General features: G+C 38.9%; 1 protein-coding gene and 1 non-coding gene across 5 annotated transcripts in view; one reads left to right on the top strand and one right to left on the bottom strand.

The window, feature by feature from the left end:
* SIK3 (SIK family kinase 3) overlaps positions 1–21,475 on the top strand; it is a 242,451-nt gene that overhangs the window by 18,348 nt on the left and 202,628 nt on the right. The gene's annotated exons all lie outside the window — the stretch shown is intronic.
* On the bottom strand, positions 13,024–13,130 carry LOC129498023 (U6 spliceosomal RNA). Its single transcript, XR_008662057.1, has one exon. It is a non-coding gene; the product is annotated as a U6 spliceosomal RNA (small nuclear RNA).

Below are 21,475 nucleotides of genomic sequence, written 5' to 3'. Positions count from 1 at the left end.
TGATAGCAGAGCAGATAGTGAAAAAGTCATTACTTAAAAGTGGTCTACAGGGGTTCCTGGGTGGCTCAGTTGGTTAAGCATCGGACTTGGGCTCAGGTCATGATCTCAGTATCCTGCAGTTGAGCCCGCATCAGTGGGAAGTCTGCTTCTCCCTCTGCCTCTCACCTGGCTCGTGTTTTTGCACATTCTGTGCGGGCTAGCTCTCTTGCTTTCTCTCTCAAATAAATAAATTAAAAATCTTAAAAAAAAAATGGTATAGAGAATTCACTTCAGCGACTTTTTGATTTCTCACCTCAAGCACGGCATGTTTCTTTCCTATGGCATGCAGTATTAGATGGACTCATTGGCTGTGACTTGGGTGAAGTTCAGGTAACGTTGCTAACTAATCACTTTGTTTCTTCAGTGTACCCTCTGCTCTGTAAAACATTAGAAAATCTAATAGTCTGAACTAGAATATTCTCTTGGGATTTTCTGCCTTGTCCTTATGCGGGAACCAGCATTAGGGTCTTAGGAGTGTTAGAGAGTTTAATGTGTGGGGAACGAAGCTCATGGAACCTATTGTGGAAGATTCCTTGCTTTCTTTTCTGTTGGAACATTATTCTAGAGTACCTTCATGAAACTCTTAATTCTAAATAACTGCTAATTTACAAGTATTTTCAGACGAGTGCCCATTTTCTTTGAAAAAAAAAATTGGAGTGGTTTTGTTAAGCTCTTTCAGACTTTTCCTTAAAAAGCCTAACCTTGGATTCTAGAAGTATTAAAGCAGAAAAATACTCAAGTTAGGTGTGTTTGGGACCCTTGGTCTCCACCCTGGAATTAAATACCACTGAAAAGAACCCTGGAGTGAAGGAGTTCTGTGTGGCAGGACTAGCTGACTTACATAATTCTTCCTTTTGCAAGTTTCTGTTGATGGAAAATGGGCTGACTTTTAGTTGTGTCCTTGACTTCTCAATGCTAGTCTTAACTGTGAGATTTTTTGATAGTTGGATTTTTTGATAGTTGATAGTTGGAGCACACCAGTGAGCAGCTTGTTAGTAGATGTTATCTCATATTGATTAGGTACTCTTGAGATTTACCGTGCTTGCAAAACACCTGTCTGTATTTGAGCTTTGGTAGGTGGTTGGCTTTTGTGTTTGGAGGTTTGCTCCAAAGAAAGCAAATAGCAATTGGAAAAAGGGAGAAGGGAAAAAAAGGAGTCAGCACTTTTCTATATGCTTTCATTGAAGAGGTTTCCCAATTAGAAAGCTTTTGTAGGCTTGACCTTTTTGCACTGGAGTAACCCAGCATTTCATTATGTATTCCATTGAGGTTTTGGAGCTCTGTGCCAGAAAGCGAGAACCAAGGTTGGATGTGAAAGGAATATTCAGAGAGTGAAGCTCATAGTCAACAAAGTGCTACTTCATAGGCTGGTTCCAAAAATAACCTGCTTGCCATAGGAGAGCAAGCATGGAGGTAGTTCCTGCTGCTGTTTGGAGCAGTGTTTTAGGTCCTGTTATGTCATCCCAGGGTGATTAAAGTCAAATTTAAGGCAATATCAGTTAAAATTTAGGTGGTAGAATGTTGCCTGGGTCATTCTTACCCTGTTATTTTGAAGAGTTATTTTGCAAGGTTTGGAAGGAGTACTTTTCTGTCAGGTTGGAGGATATTAACATAATTTACTCTTCTCTAAATAGGGGGATAAACTGCATCATAGCCTTCTAGTCGGTTAGTCTCAGATTAATGATTTGCATGAATCCTGTGGTCGATCTTGAATAATTAAGAGACAGAACTTATCTTTGGTTCAGAAAAGTTAGCTTTGGAATGGATCCCTGAACCAGCCTTGAAAGTAGTAAATGTTATGGTCCAGAGGTCCCTCGTAGAGCATGCAGTACAACTTCTAAAGACAATAAGTTTTAGGAGTTTATAAATAACGTTGAGTGTGGAAATGCATAGCACACAGACATAAAATGAGCAAGTCAGGAAGTTTGACTACAAGGAATAAATTAACTCTAGTCACTTGATGGAATGAGATCATGGAAGGGAACATAGTTTGTGTTAGGCGTTGGTAATTGTGATGTTGATGCTGGCCCAGGAAATGAGTTGTCAGGTATGCCGTCATCCTCATTAATGGTTCATATTATTTCTCAGGTTGATAATTGTATGAAGAGATGATTTTCCAACTCCCATCTAGGGCTTCAAAAATTTAAAAGCTACAAAAAAAGAGTGAAATACAGAGAAAAGTTTGCTGCCCACACATACCCTGTAACCATCCAGATCCCTTTCTCATAGGCAATTGGTGTTATCAGTGTCTTATATATATTCTGAGATATTTTATGTGTATATAAGTAAATGTGTATATCTATTTGCTGTATCCTCCTTTTAAAACAAATTATAGTAAATTCTGCACACTAGTCTCTGCCTTTTTTCACTATTTCATCTTGAGGATTATTACATGTAACTGTATAAGAAGTTTTCTTTTTTTAAAAAAATGTTTTTTTTAAATTTATTTATGATAGTCACACACAGAGAGAGAGAGAGAGAGGCAGAGACATAGGCAGAGGGAGAAACAGGCTCCATGCACCGGGAGCTCGACATGGGATTCGATCCCGGGTCTCCAGGATCGTGCCCTGGGCCAAAGGCAGGCGCTAAACCACTGCGCCACCCAGGGATCCCAAGAAGTTTTCTAATTAAAAAGAAATGCTTTACAGTATTCCCATGAAATAATGTATTTTTTTTTTTTTTTTTTAGTCCCCTTGTGGATGACTGAGTTACTTTGAATCTTGCTAATATAAGTAATACTAGAGGGTTTTAAGAAATATGTTAGGGTTTTATATTCAAAGGTAAATGTTTTATAAATGCTTTAAGTCATGGTAGAAACTTGTTATAGTTTCAGTAGCATCTCAGATCTGTGTAACATGTTCATAAATGTCATATTTGAGTCTTACTGCAATCCTGTGAGGTAAGTCCAGCGTTTTGCCCAGAAGGCAGTAGATATCCCTTCAGAACTAGCTTGAGTGACAGAGGTAGAGGTAGAAGAACCAAGGGCTTCTGACTCCCATTGAGTATCTTTTCACTTTAGTCAAAATGGGGATGTTCCCGCCAGGGTGTAGGGAAGTTCGTGGTGGGAGAATAATATGAAATAAAACTGGATGAAACAAATGTGACAGAGAAAGACAGAAAGAGAGAGGAGAGAGAGGATCCTGTTTGCCAGGGCAGAGAGGGGCTGGGTATCGGCCTGTGACAGAGGCATAAAGGCATTTAGGCACTAACAGAACATCATAAATTAACTACCATGTTGGAATATGGTGGCAAGGTGAGCCAAAACATGGTGGTTCTTAGAGAAACTGGCGACTTTCAGAGTTCCCTAGCGTAGATTAGCAAAAAAAGAATATTTAAGATCTGCTAAGATAATGCATTTGGCATAGGTCATAAAACAGAAACAGGCAATAATAAAAACATAGGATTTTCTAAAGTCCCCAGAGTCAGGGAGGGGATGTAGTAATCTAATGGCAAGGGAATGCTTGTAGTGTTGGTCATTTTTGGCCTCAAGACCGAGTACTGGGGGAGGGCCTTCTATAGAGTCCAGATGAAAATAAAAGAGGGTCGGTTAAGTCAGCCGACAGCTGGACTAGGGAGAGTGAGCATTGTGGAGGACAAAATCAGTATGACTCATACTTTCGTCACATGGTCAATACTGTTTGGAAATCTGAGTATAGGCCGTGTTATTAGCCTTCCATCATAATTACCATATGATAAGTGCTTGCCGTGTTCTGGATACTTAGTATAATGCAGGCTGACCTCTCAACAACTCTGCAAAGAATCTGTTGTTACACCTAGTAGAGGAAGCTGAGGTTCGGTTAGGTAACTTGTCCCAGGCCACATATATCTTCAGTGGTAGAGTTGAAATTTATAAGTAGGTCAGCATGATTCCAAGGCTTTTTGTTCTTTCCATGATACCAGGCGTTAGGCACCAAAAGTGAACAACGGAATTCCAAATAACCAGAATTCTGTCACTGTCATTGGAACTGTTAATATGTAACCAGACACTTTGCTTGTTACAGATGATTTAGGCTGAAAGAGTGAAAGGAATGCTAAGGAAAAGCGACCATTGGAGATGCTAAGATCTGGGCAGACTCACTCCGATAACTGTATAATTTAAGTTAAAGTCATGCTCTTGCCATGTATGTGTAGCTTTATGTAAGATTCTCTAGTGTCCCCTTCCCCCATTAGATTGCGCTTTCTGAAGTCCTTCTCTGTAGAGATTATATAGCAGCCAGAAGACTGTAGCTCGTGGTAGCCAGGACCTAGAACTTACTTTGTGTAGAATGTCTGGGGAATCCATATACAATAAGACCACTCACTGTAATTATGAATTCTTCTATTGTGAAGTTTGAGGGAGTAAGAATCTTCTTGACTTAACAGATTTTGGCTTATAAACGTTAGCCTCAATTGGATTTTATTCCCTTCAATCCTTTTACATTATCCTCAAAATATTGGAGAATACTTAATGGATAATTCTTCTGATTTATTTTAACGACCATCATAAGGAGTGTTAATATGGGAGGTTGACAATTTGGTGAAATAACCACCTGGAAGCCATGATTCAGCATTAGTCACTGGCTTTTCTGCTAGGTTACACTCCCCCATCCCTCGCCTTAATGTGGTGAGTCTCAGGCATTTGATTACCCAACTATCAAAGAAACTGACCTTAGTGATAACCCAGGCACATTTCCAGATAGTAAAAATACTCAGGGAAGGAAATTCATCTGCATTAGCTAGAGAAATGTTAGTACACTTTCCAGATTATATCCTAGAATATTACAAAGATGAATGACCATTTTAGGAAAAATGGTCATTTGCACTGTTAGTATTCTTAAAAAGTGGAAGCACAACAGAATGTACTTTCTGGACATGTTCATTTTAGTGCTTAATAATATGGGATCAGTTTTATATCTCTCTTGACTGACTTTGAAAACCATGGATGATTTGGGTTCACTCTACATGTTTACCTGATTTCTCACCTTTCTGTGTTTCTTCACTGTCTCATGAAATTGCCATGTTTAATCTTTCATTACATTTTTTTCCCCTGGAATGCCTATTCTTTGTTTCTTCCCGTTTTTCTTTTCTTCTATTTATCCTTGTAGTAATCTACCAATATTTGAGTGTCTGCTGTGTTCCAGGCACTGTAGTAGGCATTGGGATAGAGAGGTGAACAAGAGAAGGACATGGTATGGTCTCTGCCCACAGGAGCTTACATTCTATGCTGGTGTTACTGGTTCCTAACCTGACCTGCCTTCAAGGTTTAGATCTTCTTCTTCCCTTTGTATAGTCATCTTGGGCTTTATCCCTCACTAACCCATCTTTTCTATGAGCTACATTACTTTAAATTTGAATCACACAGTTTAGTGCGTGGTGACAGCTCATACTGTGGGCCGATTGTTGAAGTGTCTTAGTCTCATCTTACCAGCTAGAGTGTAAGTTCCTTATAGGCAGAAGCTGTCACGGTCTTTTTTGTCCTCTACAATGCTGAGCCCAAGTAAGTGGGTGATAAAAATGTTTTATTTCACCTTGCTGTACTGAATGTCCCAAGTTACACTAGAAGCCATTTTGAAGATTATGCTAAATTTTTTTTTAATTTTTATATATTTATGATAGTCACAGAGAGAGGCAGAGACACAGGCAGAGGGAGAAGCAGGCTCCATGCACCGGGAGACCTACGTGGGATTTGATCCCTGGTCTCCAGGATCGCGCCCTGGGCCAAAGGCAGGCGCCAAACTGCTGCGCCACCCAGGGATCCCTAAAATTTTTTTAAAAAAATATTTATTTATTTATTTGAGAGAGTGAGAGAGAGAGATTGAATGAACAAGCAGGGAGACAGAGGAAGGAGAGAGAATCTCAAGCAGAGTGCAGAGCCTGATGTGGGTCTTAATCTCACAACCCGAGACCATTATCTGAGCTGAAGTCAAGAATTGGATGCTCAAAAAAAAAAAAAAAAAAAGAGTTGGACACTCAACCTACTGAGCCACCCAGGTGCTCCTATGCTTTTTTTTTTTTTTTTTAAAGAAATTTGAATTCTTCCCAGTTGTTTGCCTAACATTTGCTGCTTCTCTTAATCTGTGCTGAAGATGAATGAAAATGATCCCACTGATTGACTATCTGCATTTGTATTATTTTCTAGTGGAGAGTTTGTATTTGAGCTGATTATTGCACACCTTCTTATCTAGTTCCCCTTGTGACTAATGAGGAATGAAGTTCATGGCTAAGGAATGGAGCCCTAATGCTGATCTCTTAGTATTGTGCCTGAAATCTTTAAGGCTTAAAGTTCTCACCAACTATTCACTTAAAATTGGAAGCAGACACTGTACTAATTTAAAATGTAAAATTGAGCTCCTCAAAAAGATTAATAGAAATGGGAAATAATCTTTTAATGGGATCTACATTATTTATATTTATGTGGTGTTAGAACTCAAAACTCTTCCTGAATACTAAGTGAAATATGGCAACCTAACTGTGAAGGAAGGAGGCTGGATCACTGAATTAAATGTTTTTCTGAGGGATCCCTGGGTGGCGCAGCGGTTTAGCGCCTGCCTTTGGCCCAGGGCGCGATCCTGGAGACCCGGGATCGAATCCCACGTCGGGCTCCCGATGCATGGAGCCTGCTTCTCCCTCTGCCTGTGTCTCTGCCTCTCTCTCTCTCTCACTGTGTGCCTATCATAAATAAATAAAAAAAAAAAAAATAAATGTTTTTCTGAATGTGCTAAAAGCTCTGAGGTAATGGCACTGGTGTTGGGAATAAGAAAGAATATTTTCTTTGAAGAGAAGGAGAGCAGAGGGTACTGGGAAGAGGAAATGCTTGCCTGCCTACACCTAAAAATTGAGACGATGAGTGTATTGAATTGAAGACCATAGAGCAGGAAAAAAGGAAACCGTTTTTCCTCTTGAGGTAATCCTAGTTCCTGACTTGAACAAACTGTTAAGAAGAATTATATGACAATATGGAGATTTGAACATTGATATTTGGTGTCAAGCAATTACTGTCTTTTTAGGTGAAATGATAATATCACAGTTACATTCAAAAGAAAAAGTACTCACCTTTTAGAAATATATGCTGAAGTGCAGAGGGATACCATAATATGGTATTGGGGTCTGCTGGGAAGAGGAAGAGGTGGTCAAGAGTCCAGAGTCCCCAGGCCGTTTATTTATAATTGTGGTGGCCGGCTGATGGAATAAGGCTAAGCAGGGTTTTTTGTTGTTGTTTGCTTGCTTCTTTTCTAAGGATAAGCAGTTTTTATTAGGCCACTGGACTTTGGTATCACCTTTAAACAAAGTATAGGAGTTGGATTGCTGACAGTAGTGTGTGGGGACAACATATCCAGGGAAGGACAATATTATGTTTGGGGGAGAGTGGATGAATTTGGAGTAGTAAATTAATTAATCAATTATAAAAAATATTTATTTATTTATTTTTTAAATTTTTATTTCTTTATGATAGAGAGAGAGAGAGAGAGAGAGAGAGAGAGAGAGAGAGGCAGAGACATAGGCATAGGGAGAAGCAGGCTCCATGCACCGGGAGCCCGACGTGGGATTCGATCCCGGGTCTCCAGGATCGCGCCCTGGGCCAAAGGCAGGCACCAAACCGCTGCGCCACCCAGGGATCCCAATCAATTATAAAAAATATTTAATTTCCACCCTTGATGTGGGGTTTGAACTCATGACCCGAGATTAAGAGTTTCATGCTCTTCTGATTGAGCCAGCCAAGCACCCCTAGATTGGTATATGTTAGATAAATGGGATGGAGTGGGTTCATAAAGGAAATGGTTTTTTAGCTGAGGCATTTGGACTTGATCTTATAGGCTATAGAGAGCCATTTTTGATTCTTAAGTTACCTAATTATTAATTTGATTTGATGATAATGTAGTGTATTATTAGTTATGTGCTTTTGCACAGAGAATAGAACTTGACTATACTTTTTAAGTTATTTTTCACATAAATTGTTTCTGGAGTGCTCCAAAGGGCTGTTCAGGGACCAGAATTAATATTAATATTTTTAAAAAGGAAGGGATGGGCTTAGTGGTTGAGCATCTGCCTTTGGTCAGGGTGTGATCCCAGGGTCCAGGATTGAGTCCCACATCGAGCTCCCCACAGGGAGCCTGCTTCTCCCTTTGCCTGTTGTCTCTACCTCTCTCTGTATGTCTCTCATGAATAAATAAATGAAATCTTTTTTTAAAAAAAGAGAAACACTGGATTCAGATCTGACATACTGGGTTCTGAGCTCCTTCTACACATTTTACTTCTATTAAAAGTAATTGTTTTCTGTATGACTGATTTTCTTTTTTATTTGAGGTGCGTGGTATGTATAGGTGATGTTGACTTTGGGCATTTACTGCCTTTTCTCACCTGCCTGCTTCCTCGGAAGATACATACTTTTTTGGTTCTTTATTTTTTTGTGTGGTCCTAGCCAGTTTCCCCCCAGCAATTCAAGACCCAGCACTTCATTTATCCCGTCCTGCCAGTTTGGTTGCCATGACACATCTGCCCAGTGTAATGTAATGCTGCGAACCCATGCTTCTAATTCTACGCTATGTATCCTACTTTCCTGCCACCCCTGAAATTTATAAAATGAGATAATACAGCTTTTTCTGAGATTCTTTGTGTCAAAGATTTGAAAGTAATATAATGGAAGGTACTATAAACATCTTAAGAAATACTATAATTTCATAGATTCCCCCCCAAAATAACATTTTAGTCCACTTCATTAAGACCTTATTTGTATTCAATAAAATGGAACCATTTTAAGTATACAATTTGCATTTTGACAGATATATACAGCCATGTAATGACTGCACCATCAACATGTAGAACTTTGCTATTATCCCAGAAAATTCCTTTAGTGCCCTTTGTATTCCTTCCCACCCCTCTAGCCCCAGAAAACCCCTAGTTTGCTGTCACTGTAGGTTATCTTTGCCTATTCTGGAATTTCATGTAAATGACCTTAACCAGGTGGTATCAGCATCCCATGTTTAAGATTCATTCACTGGGGGCAGCCCCGGTGGCTCAGCGGTTTAGCGCCACCTTCAGCCCAGGGCGTGATCCTGGAGACCTGGGATAGAGTCCCATGTCAGGCTCCCTGCATAGAGTTTGCTTCTCCCTCTGCCTGTGTCTCTGCCTCTCTCTCTCCCCCTCTCTGTGTTTCACATGAATAAATAAATAAAATCTTAAAAAAAAAAAAAGATTCATTCACTGGAGTGCCTGGGTGGCTCACTCAGTTAAGCTTCTGCCTTCAGCTCAGGTCATGATCTCAGGGTCCTGGGATTATGCCCTGTGTTGGGCTCCGTGCTCAGCAGGGAGTCTGCTTCTCCCTCTTCCTCTGCCTCTCCTTGTGCTCATGCACATGCAGGTTCTCTTTCTCAAGTAAATAAAATCTTAAAAAAAAAAAATTCAATCTTTGTTATGGTCTGTATCAGTAGTTTGTTACTTTTTATTGCTGAGTGGTAAATCTGAGTAGTGTTACATTGTATGGATATAACAGGATTTGTTTATCCATTTTTCTATTGATGAACATGTGAATTGTTTCTAGTTTTTGGCTATTGTGAATAAAGCTGCTAGGAACTTGATGTGGAACTTTGGGTGGACTTATGTTTTCATTTCTCTTGGATAAACACCTTGGAGTGGGAGGACTGGGTCATATGGCTGGTAGGTGTGTGTTTAGCTTTTTAAGAAACTGCCAAATTGTCTTCCAAAGTGGCTTTATAATTTTACATTCTGTCTAGCAGTATGAGGGTTCTAGTTGCTCCATATCCTCACCAACGCTAGGATGAGAAAATTTTAGCCATTCTGATAGTTGTATACACTGTCTTTTGCTTTAACTTTACATTTTCCTCATGACTAATGATATTGACATCTTTTCATGTACATACTTGCCAACTGTATATCTTTGGTGAAATACTTGTTCAGATCTTTTGCCTGTTTTTAAAAATTGGGTTATTTTTTTAATGTTGAGTTTTGAGAATTCTTTGCATATTCTGGACACAAGTCATTTATCAGATAAATGCTTTGCAGAGATTTTTCTTCCATTCTGTGGCTTATATTTTATCCCCTTGGTAGTGTCTTTTAGGAGCAAGAATTTTTATTTTGAATTCCAGTTTATTCATTTGCTCTTTTACGAATTGTGCTGTTGGCATTTACTCTTCATCCTGTCTTTTCATTTTTTAAAGTAATAAAGTCATTTGGGATTTATCAGAGCATGACTTGAAGTCAAACAGTATTTCATTTTTATGTTGGGTAAGAATCACTACAGACAAAATATTTTCTATGCGATCAATTCTTGAATTTTCTCTGGCACAATGTTTCTAGCAATTAGAAGTCAAATGCAGTGCAGAATATTTTGAGTGTTTCTAGAGAACTTAATTTGTAAGCTGTTTAGTTACTAATTACCTGTCCTTTTCTATAGAAAGAACTTAACTATTTTAAGGCACCTTTTTTTAAGGAGGCTGTTATAGGTGTAAGAGTCCACAAATCAAGATCTGGGTAGTAGCTAATAGTCAAAAAGTATTAAGTTTGATAAGAGAACGTGCTCAATCATATTGTTAATCCTAATTTGTGGCAGTGCTTTTCAGTTGAAAAGAAATGTAAGCTATTGTTGGGTATTAACCTACTACCAGGTAAAATGCCTTGTAGCTGAATTGGAGGAGTTTTGAACCAGTCTTTATTTTTTTTTTTTTTTTTTTTTTTTTGAACCAGTCTTTATTACTCAGTTTTGAGTGTCAGTAATTTCCAAGAATGAAGAAAAAGGAGTTAAGATTGGGAGGCAGTAATTAGTATGCTGTTTCTATTTAAAATACTTTAAGAGATAATGACAAAAGCATAGGGTTATATAAATTTGGTGTCTCTGAAATGATAATGAAGTATGTTACAAATTGGATAAAGCGAGCACTCTCAGTTTAAAAAAATTTCTTGATGGTTATGGATAGATTATACAGAGGTGGTTTCAGTATTAGGAATACTGAAGGACTTTGACCTTAGTTTTGAGCCTGCTTTCTTTTAACTGGTCTATGAATTCTTTATGCTGCACTCTTTGCACACTTTTCCTAGACCTTCTTGATGCCATGCTCGTTGACATGTGATAAAGTTATCTGTGTACCTGAAGAGGTTTTTTTTTGACTGAATACAGGACATGGAGTGTGCAATTTCTAACATTACTGACAAGGTCTGTCTTTCTCTTAAAAGATGAAGAATCTTAGGAGTCTTAGCTAAAAATTTAAAACCTGAGTGTGCTGCCCTCCTGATCATTTCTTTCTGCTCACATCTTTTTTGGTAAATCAGGCCAGAGGGATTGTTTACCTTTTGAATAAAAAAGCAAGTAGATCCTGCAGTTTGTTTTGGTTGCAAATATCCAGGCAGCTGAATTTAGATGGAGCAGAAGATGTTGCCCTGCTTTAGTGGATATTCTAGAAACCAAGAGACAGTGCCTGTTACTTACATGGTGAAAGGTAATGAATCTAACGAATCTCTTCTTTCCTTTGTGAGGAGAAAGAATGCCACCCTCATCAATTTATGACTTCATTGTAGTTATGTTCGTATCTTTTGAGATATGGCTCCTAATTGTTTTAGCTTTAGCGGGTTTGAGTGATAGTTTTAGGACAAAGGGGGAGGGAATCTAGTTCCAAGAACTGGTAGTTTTTATCACTTTCATCAATTCAAGTCTAATGACGTGAAGAATAGTTAGTATTGGGCAGATCCATATGTAACGTATTTTGTTAAGCGTCAGTAGTAAAAAAAAAAAAAAAAAGAAGTCCAAGTAGTCATATAATTCGTTATAGCAGCTGAAAATTTTGTGATGTAAGAAACCAGTGAAGCTAATTCCTGATTCACCCAGAGCAAAGGAATTTAATATTCTAACTTCAGCAAAAGGCAACTAAAAAGCAAACATGAACGACTTTATGTGGCTTTCAGTATGTAGGAATATTTTGTTCATCTTTCCTTATATGTTTTACTTCTTAGTCATTTGCTTCCAGTAGTTTCCAAATTGGTTGAGGGAATTAAGGTGGTAAGTGAGTTCCCTGTAGTACAAGATTTTCCTGCTGTGAATATGAACCACTCTTTCTGGAAAAACCCTTCCATTGGCAGTCTTCTTGAGGGCATGTACTTCTCTGCACTTAGTGATTTGGGGGCTGAAGCCTGTGTTTAGTCAGAGATGACAAATGGTTCAAAAAAAATTTTTTTTTTCAGTTTAGTGACTGAGAAATGATTCAGAATTGAAACTAAAGTGAGTATGGAGTTACTTGCAGTTACTCTTCAACCGTTACTGTCTGCTACTATTAGGCACATTTCGGACATGTGGTTTCCATTTCGATATTCTGTGTTACGTTGCTAAATTTCTTGTCTGGTTTAGACACTTTGCCTTTGGAAATTAGGTTGGAACTAGCTTTAAACAGGACCACTAGAAATTGAACACTGTGGTCCATTTGGGAGGAGAACTTGGCATATTTTTACTTAAAAGATTCTTAGGAAAATTTTGATAACAAAAATATATTTTCCAGATGTTACAAGCTTTGGAGGTTAAGTATTTGTTGAGAAAACTAGGAAGCTTCTGATTCCTACTGAAAATATTAGTCGTTTAAACTAAAGCTATCACTCAGTCCTTTTTTCTTTTAATAATTAAACAAAGGTAAGTTTTAAAAAACCATGTTCATTGTAAATACAGAGTTCAGTTTATAGAAGTTTATAAAGAAAAAAGCAAAGTGCCTCCTTCCTCCATTCCTGATTTTACTCTCAAGAGGTAACTACTATTAACATTTTGGTGTGTGTCCTTCCGTACTTTTCCAGGCACATGCAAATATTTGTAGGTAGATTTGGAGGGTTTATTTTGTGCTATTGCAGCTTTTGTAATCCAGTCTCTTTACATATATAAAATCTACTTTATTTCCCCCACCCCCCATTTTTCTGTTAGCTTTTTGGAAGGTTGCTATTAATTTTCTTAACTTTTGTGGTATCTTTTGTTATTTAAAAGGTTTTATTTTGCTTATTTTTTTACATGTCTTTATAAAAAATATGGAACATTTCACGAATTTTCTTCTCATCCTTGTGCAGAGGCCATGCTAATTCTCTCTGTATCGTTCTAGTTTTAGTATGTGTGCTTCCAAAGTGAGCACTAAAAAGTTTTTTTTTTTTTTTAAGTATGGTTTCACTATGACTTCTGGGTTTTATGGTATCCTTAGGAGTGTAGGTACCCATCTGAACATTAAAAGTATTCTATGCTTTCTTCTAGTGCTTTGTAAATTTATTTTTAATGTTTAGGTTTTAAATCTACTTAGAATATAGTTTCAGAATAATGTGAGATAAGGATCTGGATCCCCCCCCCAAAAAATAGTGATAGCCAGTTGTCCTAATAGTTTATCATTTACATACTTATTTGAAATGGTTTTGTTAATATAGTCTTATTTACTTATTTAAGAAGATTTTATTTTTAAGTAATCTCTGCACCTGTGGGGCTTGAACTTGCAACCCCGAGATCAAGAGTTGCAAGCCCTACTTGCTGAGCCAGCCAGGTGACCCTTAACATACACTCTTGACAAAGGGTGCTTGTTTGTGTACCTGTACTACATGTTTTAATTACAGTCACTTTAGAGAATGTTTCGAAATTTCTTTAACTATTGCAGTTGATTTTCCCTCTCTTTTTAAAGTAGACTAATCATAATCATGAGCAAATAATAATTTGGACTCTCCCAATGTTTATGCTCCTTTTTTAGTGACAATATGGAAGAATAGTTACAGTGATAATAGTACCACCTAATATAGTGGTTCTTAACTTTATGTGCACAGAAATTACCTGAAGGATCTTATTAAAATGCAGATTCAAGTAATTGCACTAGTAGGTATTTACCCAAAGAATGTAGAAATACTAATTCAAAGGGATAATGCACCCTGATGTTTATAGCAGCATTATCTATGATAGCTAAATTTTGCAAACAGCCCAAGTATCCATTGACTGATGAATAAAGATGATGTTGTGTGTATATATATATATATATATATATACAACAGAATATTAGCCATCAAAAAGAATGAAATCTTGCCATTTGCAATGACATGGATGGAGTTAGAGAGTATAATGCTAAGTGAAGGGATTCCCTGGGTGCCTGCCTTTGGCCCAGGGTGTGATCTTGGAGTCCCAGGATCGAGTCCCGCATCGCATCGGGCTCCCTGCAGGAAGCCTGCTTCTCCCTCTGCCTGTGTCTCTGCCTCTCTCTCTGTATCTCTCATGAGTATAATGCTAAGTGAAATAAATCAGAGAAAGACAAACACCATACGGTTTCACTCATGTGGAATTTAAGAAACAAAATAAGTGAGCAAAGGGGAAAAAAGAGAGAAGGAAATAAAGAAACAGACTCTTAACTGTAGTAAACAAATTGCTCATTGCCCGAGGCAGGGGATGGATGAAATAGGTGAAGGGGATTAAGGAGTGCACTTGTTGTGATGAACGCTGGCTCTTGTGTGTAATTGTCGGATCACTATGTTGTACACCTGAAACCAATATTATGCAGTTATGTTAACTAACTGGAATTTAAATAAAACAAAAAAAAAGATGGCATATAAAAAATGCAGACTCAGTAGGTCTGGGGTGGGCCTGCATTTCTGACAAGCCCCCATGTAATGTTGATTTATAGGTTCATAGACCTTACTTTGAGTAACAGGAGGCTAATGTTTGTTAAACATTTCATTCTAGTTCCTGTTCTTAGTGCTTTCTGTGTATGAACTCAGTTAATCATCTTAACTCCACGAGGATTATTATCCACTACTTTACCAACAGAGAAACGGAGACTTGGAGAAATTTGTAACTTGTGCACAGCGACACTACCAGTAAGTGGAAGAGCTAGACCCAGCCCAGGCAGCGTTGGCACCTTCAGTCTCTCAAATAGATTTCCTCACCAATACTGGACATTATTTTCTCCTACATGATTCAAATGATAATACCTTTAGTTTTTGTTTTAAATTAATAGACTTTATTTTTTGAGCAGTTTTATATTTACAAAAATTGAGCAGAAAGTACAGAGAATTCCAGATATCCCCTTACCTTCCCCATTCCCCACGCCCCCCGTTTTCCCTAATATTAATGGCTTGTGTTAGTGGGGTATATTTATTACAGTCGATGAGCCAATATTGATATGTTATTGATTAAAGTCTGTAGTTTACATTAGGGCCCACATTTATTTTGTATAGTTCTGTGGGTTTGGACAAATGCGTAATGTCATGTATCTACCATTATAATATCACACAGAATAGTTTCACTGCCTTAAGGATTTTGCTCGCTCCACCTATTCATTTCCTTTCCTCCCTCACCTCCAGCTCCTGCAAACACTTATCTTTTCACCAGCTCCATAATTTTGCCTTTTCCAGAATGTGGTATGGTTGGAATTGGACATTAGGCACCTCTTCAGATTGGCTTCCTTCACTTAACAATGGCCGTGTAAGGTTCCTTCCTGTCTTTCTGTAGCTTGGTAGGTCTGTTCTTTTTATCACTAGGTAAATTCTGTTGTCTGGATGTACCTTAGTTTATCCATTTACCTGCGGAAGAACATCTGGGTTGCTTCCAAGTTTTGGCAGTTATGAATAAAGCTGCTGTAAAATCCACCTGCGGGTTTTCCTATAACCTAAGTTTTGTTTTCTTTTTCTTTCTTTCTTTCTTTCTTTCTTTCTTTCTTTCTTTCTTTCTTTCTTTCTTTCTTTCTTTCTTTCTTTCTTTCTTCCTTCCTTCCTTCCTTCCTTCCTTCCTTCCTTTCCTTTTTTTTTTTTTTTTAAGATTTTGTTTATTCATTCATGAGAGACACACACACAGAGAGGCAGAGACACACAGGCAGAGGGAGAAGCAGGCTCCATGCAGGGAGCCGGATGCGGGACTCGATCCTGGGACTCTAGGATCACGCCCTGGGCCAAAGGCAGGCGTTAAACCACTGAGCCACCCAGGGATACCCAAGTAGCCTAAGTTTTGAACTCTTTGGGTAAATACAAAGGAGCATGATTGTTGGATCATATGATGCGTATGTTTAGTTTTGCAAGAAACTGCCAAACTGTCTTCCTAAGTGGCTTTTGGTTCTGCATTCTTACCAGCAATGACTGAGAGCTCCTGTTGCTCCACATCCTTACTAGCATTGAGTGTTGTTGGTGCTTTGGACTTTTGCCATTCTAATAGGGGTATAGTGGTATCTCATTGTTGTTTCAATTTGCAATTCCCCAGTGACATAGGACGTTGAGCATCTTTTCATATGCTTATTTGCTCTCTGTCTATATCTTCATTGGGAGGTTCAGATCTTTCGCCCATTTAAAAAATTTTTCTGTTTTTTTTTTTTTGTTGCATTTTACAAGTTCTTGGTGTATTTTGGATATCTGTCCTTAAATCAGATATATGTGTGTTTTGTTTGTTTTATCAAATGTATGTTTTGCAAAGATTTTCTCCCAGGTTTCGGCTTGTCTGTGCCTTTAGTTTTTACCATTATGATGATGCTTGCCCTTGAATTGTGACAAATAATGATTAAGAAAGTTTCCTTCTCTTTTTGTCTTTCTCAGAGCGTTTTTCAGGCATGGTATTCAGGGAATCTTTGAAAATTATTTGGCTAAATAAATAGACTAAGCTTTGTTATAAGCAAGGCATGTCTGTTTTGTTCTGGATACTTAAGGACACATTCCTTATGGTGCTGTATTTAAGAATGTAATTGAAAATTTAATTCCCAATCCTTGTGAATAGTTTACTCTTCCTCCTTCCGTGATGTCTTGTCTCTTTAATGTTTATGTTGATTGCTTGTCCAGCATCCTAATCTCATTCTGGCTTGATCTTTACTTTAGTAACTGTCTCTCCACTTGTCTGTAGCAGTCTATTCTTGGGGCTGGACAGACCGCCACCTCTGGAGTCATAAATGTGGAAATTTTGCTCTCTGAACACAATTTCCTGTCTTTTTAGTTGTGCCATTTGCTGAACTTAAGTGTCTGATTTCACTGAGGCCTCCAGCCCCTGAAATCTTGCCTGTCTCCAAATGTGTGACACTCTTCCTGGCATCACTTTCGTCCACGTGGACATGGTTGGTCACTTTCAATGAGTCAGAAGTATCCTCAGTTCTCCTGCAGCTTTGTTCTGCTGTCCCACATGCCGTGCACATCTCCAGTTGAGGATTAACAATACTGCCCGTTTTCTGTGTTCCTGTTTTAGGGCCTGAAGAAATGATGGAATCGTGTTTATTTGTCCAGTTGCCAGTGCGTGAGTTCTGCCCTCATCTGTGCCTCTTATTGTTAGTAGCCCTCGTACCCGTGTGGAGCTGATTTCTTTTCTCCTTCGCCAGAATGACTGTCCTTTCCAAATCTTTACCCATTTTTGGTGAGCTCACGTTCACCTTCCTCTATCACAAGATTCCATAGTGAAACAAGCCTAAAAAAAAAAAGAAAAAAAGAAAACCAAAGAAATCTGTTATTTCTTGTATCATACCTTCTGTTACTCAGTTAAAGAGAACATTCTTAAGTTTCACATGCCCTTTCTAGTTGTCCAGTCTCCTCTCTCCTCTCTGAGCCCCAGCTCCATTGGCCTTTTGTCAAATTCTTCACATGCCATACTCTTTCTTAGCATTGAGTCTTTCTGTCCATCCTTCCCTCTGCTAGACAGATTTTCTCTTTCACTGTTTAATTCACATTCATCTTTGGCACTTAATTTATATGTCACTTCCTCAAAGAGGCTTTTCCTGACCTTCCATTTGCCTGAAGACAGATTAGACTCCCCCCTGAAATAATTAATAGTAATGAGACCAACAACAATAATAGCAGCAAACATGGTATTTATTGTATGCTGGTACTGTTCTAAGCACTTTATATATATGGGCTTTTAAATTTTTAAAAAAAATCTTCACATCAACCCTATGAGTTAGATAGATGGGTAAATAAATAGGACCTAAAATTATCCCCATTTTATAGAGGAGGAAACCAAAGTGCAGTATGATGTCACTTGACCCAAGTCACACAACCATTTGGCAGCAGAGCTGGGATTTTCACGCAGCCATCAGGCCTCAGAGCCCGTGTTCTAAACCGCTGTGCTGTAATATAATGCTAATTATGATGGTGTAATTTTGGTTAATGTCCACCTTTTTGGTAGGCTGTTAGTTCCTGGAGTTCAGAGATTGCACCTATGTGGTTAATTTTTGATTGTCCAGTGCCTTGAACAGAACCCAGCAGCGAGTAGGCTGTGACAGATCCAATCAGCTAGCCATTCTGCTTAAGTGAGTAAAAAGAAGCTTTTGGTGTGAGCATCTTCAGATTCTGTACCTTCTGCTTCCACATACTCAGCACCCTGGATGGAAAAAATAGGTGCATTTATTTATTTATTTATTTAAGATTTTATTTATTCATGAGAGACAGAGAGAGGCAGAGAGACAGGCAGAGGGAGAAGCAGGCTCCATGCAGGAAGCCTGATGTGGGACTCGATCCCTGGTCTCCAGGATCAGGCCCTGGGCTGAAGGCAGGCGCCAAACCGCTGAGCCACCCAGGGATCCCACGGTGCTCACATTTATTTCAAAAGTAATCCCTGGGCAGCCCCAGTGGCTTAGCGGTTTAGCGCTGCCTTCGGCCCGGGTGTGAATCCTGGAGTCCTGGGACTGAATCCCACGTCGGGCTCCCTGTGGGGAGCCTGCTTCTCCCTCTGCCTGTGTCTCTGCCTCTGTCTCTCTCTCTCTCTCTCTGTGTCTTTCGTGAATAAATAAATAAAAATCTTAAAAAAAATAACAACAAAAGTTAATCCCTCTACCTGTTGACTTTCTCTATCCTTGGGGTAATATCTGCACTTTGTGGCTAAGGAGAACTAGTGTCAATGTCCATAAACTGAGTGTCCTTCATCTTATCCGTCCCTTAACGTTTCTCACCTTTCCAGAGGTGTTGGCTACGAGCCAGCAAAGTGTGTATCTTCTGAGCATGCATAGACTGTGTGGTCGCTTAAATACACACAAGGGAGTGTAGGTAATATGCACAGTAGTTTAAGTTTGCTTTTATATTAAAAATTAACTTCCAGTATTGAATTATAGTTTTGCAAGCTGTCACCATTGAGGGCAGCTAGGTAAAGGGTACATGGGATCTCTCTGTATTACTTTTTAAAGTTACATGTGACTCCAATTATTTCAAAATAAAAAGTTTAAGATATTAAATTATGGAGACCTCTCCACGTCAGCATATAACGTGCTGACTTCTAACTAACTACACAAGACTCCATTGTATAGATGAGCATTTCTTTATTTTACCTTTCCCCTACTGATGGACTGGTAAGCTATTTTTTTTTTTTTTTTCATTTTTATCAACTGCTACAGGGGGAACAGCCTTGCGTTCATAGCTTTTTCCTTGCTTGGGGATATACGCACGGACAAATTTTAGAAAAGGAGAGGGGATCAAAAGATAGATGCATTTGGAATTTTGATGAAAGCTGACAGGCTGCTCTCCAAACCAGTTTATACTTTCATCAGCAGTTAGGATAGAGCCTGTTCTCCTACATTTACCTGCACTATCCTGATCCTGTTCCTCTACCTTTTCTTTGGGATTTGAAAAAAAATTAATTAGTCCTCTTCCATTGAATATTTCTCCTTCTCTGTTGGCTCTTTCCTGTCTGCTCATCCTCTATCAAATCCTCCTCATTGATAAGACTTTCCTTTAATACCTAAGTGCTTGACTTGTATTTATTTCTTATATGACAACCCTGAGAGGTAGTTCCTGTTGTTATTCCCATTTTTACAGGTAAGGAAGCTGAGAGATAGAGAAGTTAAGTGACTTGCCCAAGGTCACCCAGATAGTGAGGAGCTGGAAAATGATATAGTTGGTCTGACAGCAGAGCCTGTGCCCTAACCACCACACTCTAAGAAGGGGCCGAGAAACTTTTTTGCCAGCTGCTCATATCTATCCTGCGGCCTGTTTTTCATATAACCCAGCCAATATGCTTTTTACATTTTTAAAGGGTTTTTTTTTTTTTTTAAGGGACAGTGTGTGACCCACAAAGCCTAGGGAAAAATTTACTTATTAAATGAGATTGTTTCTGTGAAATTATTTAGCATAGCACGGGGTCTTAATAATAGCTTTGGAAATAGTAGGGGCATTATTGGCATTATCATCACCCGGTTTCTATGCCACCTCTTTCTGCTCCTGTAAGCTTAGGGCGGTCTGGGTGCCTTCACTGAACTGCTCTGGGAGGGGTTTTTAGTGCCTTGTAGCCAATACTCTTATCCAGTTGAAACTTTGGTTCTGAGTTCTTGTATCATTTGATGCTAACTACCCTTTTCTTTTGCAAATTGTTTTTACTTTAGCTTTTAAAACCGGAGTGCCTTCTGTGTTTGCTTTTTCTCCACCAGTACACTACTACTTCATAAGGTCCTTTGGTACTCTTTCTCTACCAGCTTTATAAGGGATGGTATTCTTCTGGATTCAGTCCTTGGCGCCCTCTCCCTGCCTTCTGCCCCACTTCCTCTTCCCTTACCTCCTCTGAATCATGGAGCTCTGCATTTGGATGTGATTCCATCCTTCTCTGTCTGAGCAGCCTGAATGGTTTACCTCTCTCTTGGTTTCTTTCTCTTTAAGAATCGAGAATAGTAGCACTCACCTCAGGATTGTGTTGATTAAATGAAACCATGAATGTAAAACCTTCAAACCGTGTCTCATTGGCAGCAAGTGCTTAATAAATAATAGCAATAGGAATAGTAATAATTGTATAGCTGTGTTGCTGTTCTAACTCAGTACCTCTAGCACTTCCACCGTTCCTCACGTCCACATAGAGATACTTAGTCATCTGCTAGAGACCCACACTGAGACACTTCCCTAGATGCTCTCAACTCTTAAGTCTTCCTCTGGCTTCAGTGTTGAGTGGCCATGGCCTTAATTAAATCACTTATTTTCCGCCAGTCTTAGTTTCTCCATTTTTGAAATGGCAATGATAATAGGAACTCACCTTATTAACATTGAATGAGATCGTTCTTATAAAAGTATTGAGCATAGCACTGGCGTGCTCTAACCAACAGCTTCAGAAATATTAGAGGGGTGCCTGGCTGGCTCAGTTCGTAGCGCATGCGACTCTTGATCTCGGGGTCATGAGTGCAAGCCCTACATCATGGGGTAGAGTTTACCTTAAAAAAAAATATTAGAGCCATCATGACTATTAGTATCAGTGTTATTATTACCATTCATTCATTCATTCATTCATTCATTCATAATTCCTGAGAAACACAGAGAGAGACAGAGGCAGAGGGAGAAGCAAGGCTCCATGCAGGGAGCCTGATGTGGAACTTGATCCCTGGACTGTGTGCAGGATCATGCCCTGAGCCAAAGGCAGATGCTCAACTGCTGAGCCACCCAGGTATCCCATTATTACTCCTCTTAAAATTTGATCTTCCTTTTGCCCTGTTCTGCTCAGAACAGGAGCCTCGGCTTTTTCCGTCTGTCTTCTCTTCCTGATCCTTTACAGGCAATTAGTCACCAAGTACTGTTGATTCTA

Source organism: Nyctereutes procyonoides, unplaced genomic scaffold (genome assembly GCF_905146905.1).
Source record: "Nyctereutes procyonoides isolate TBG_1078 unplaced genomic scaffold, NYPRO_anot_genome, whole genome shotgun sequence".
Classification (NCBI taxonomy): domain Eukaryota; kingdom Metazoa; phylum Chordata; class Mammalia; order Carnivora; family Canidae; genus Nyctereutes; species Nyctereutes procyonoides.
The sequence above is the reverse complement of the archived record's forward strand: the minus strand, read 5'-3'. Positions and strand labels throughout refer to the sequence as shown.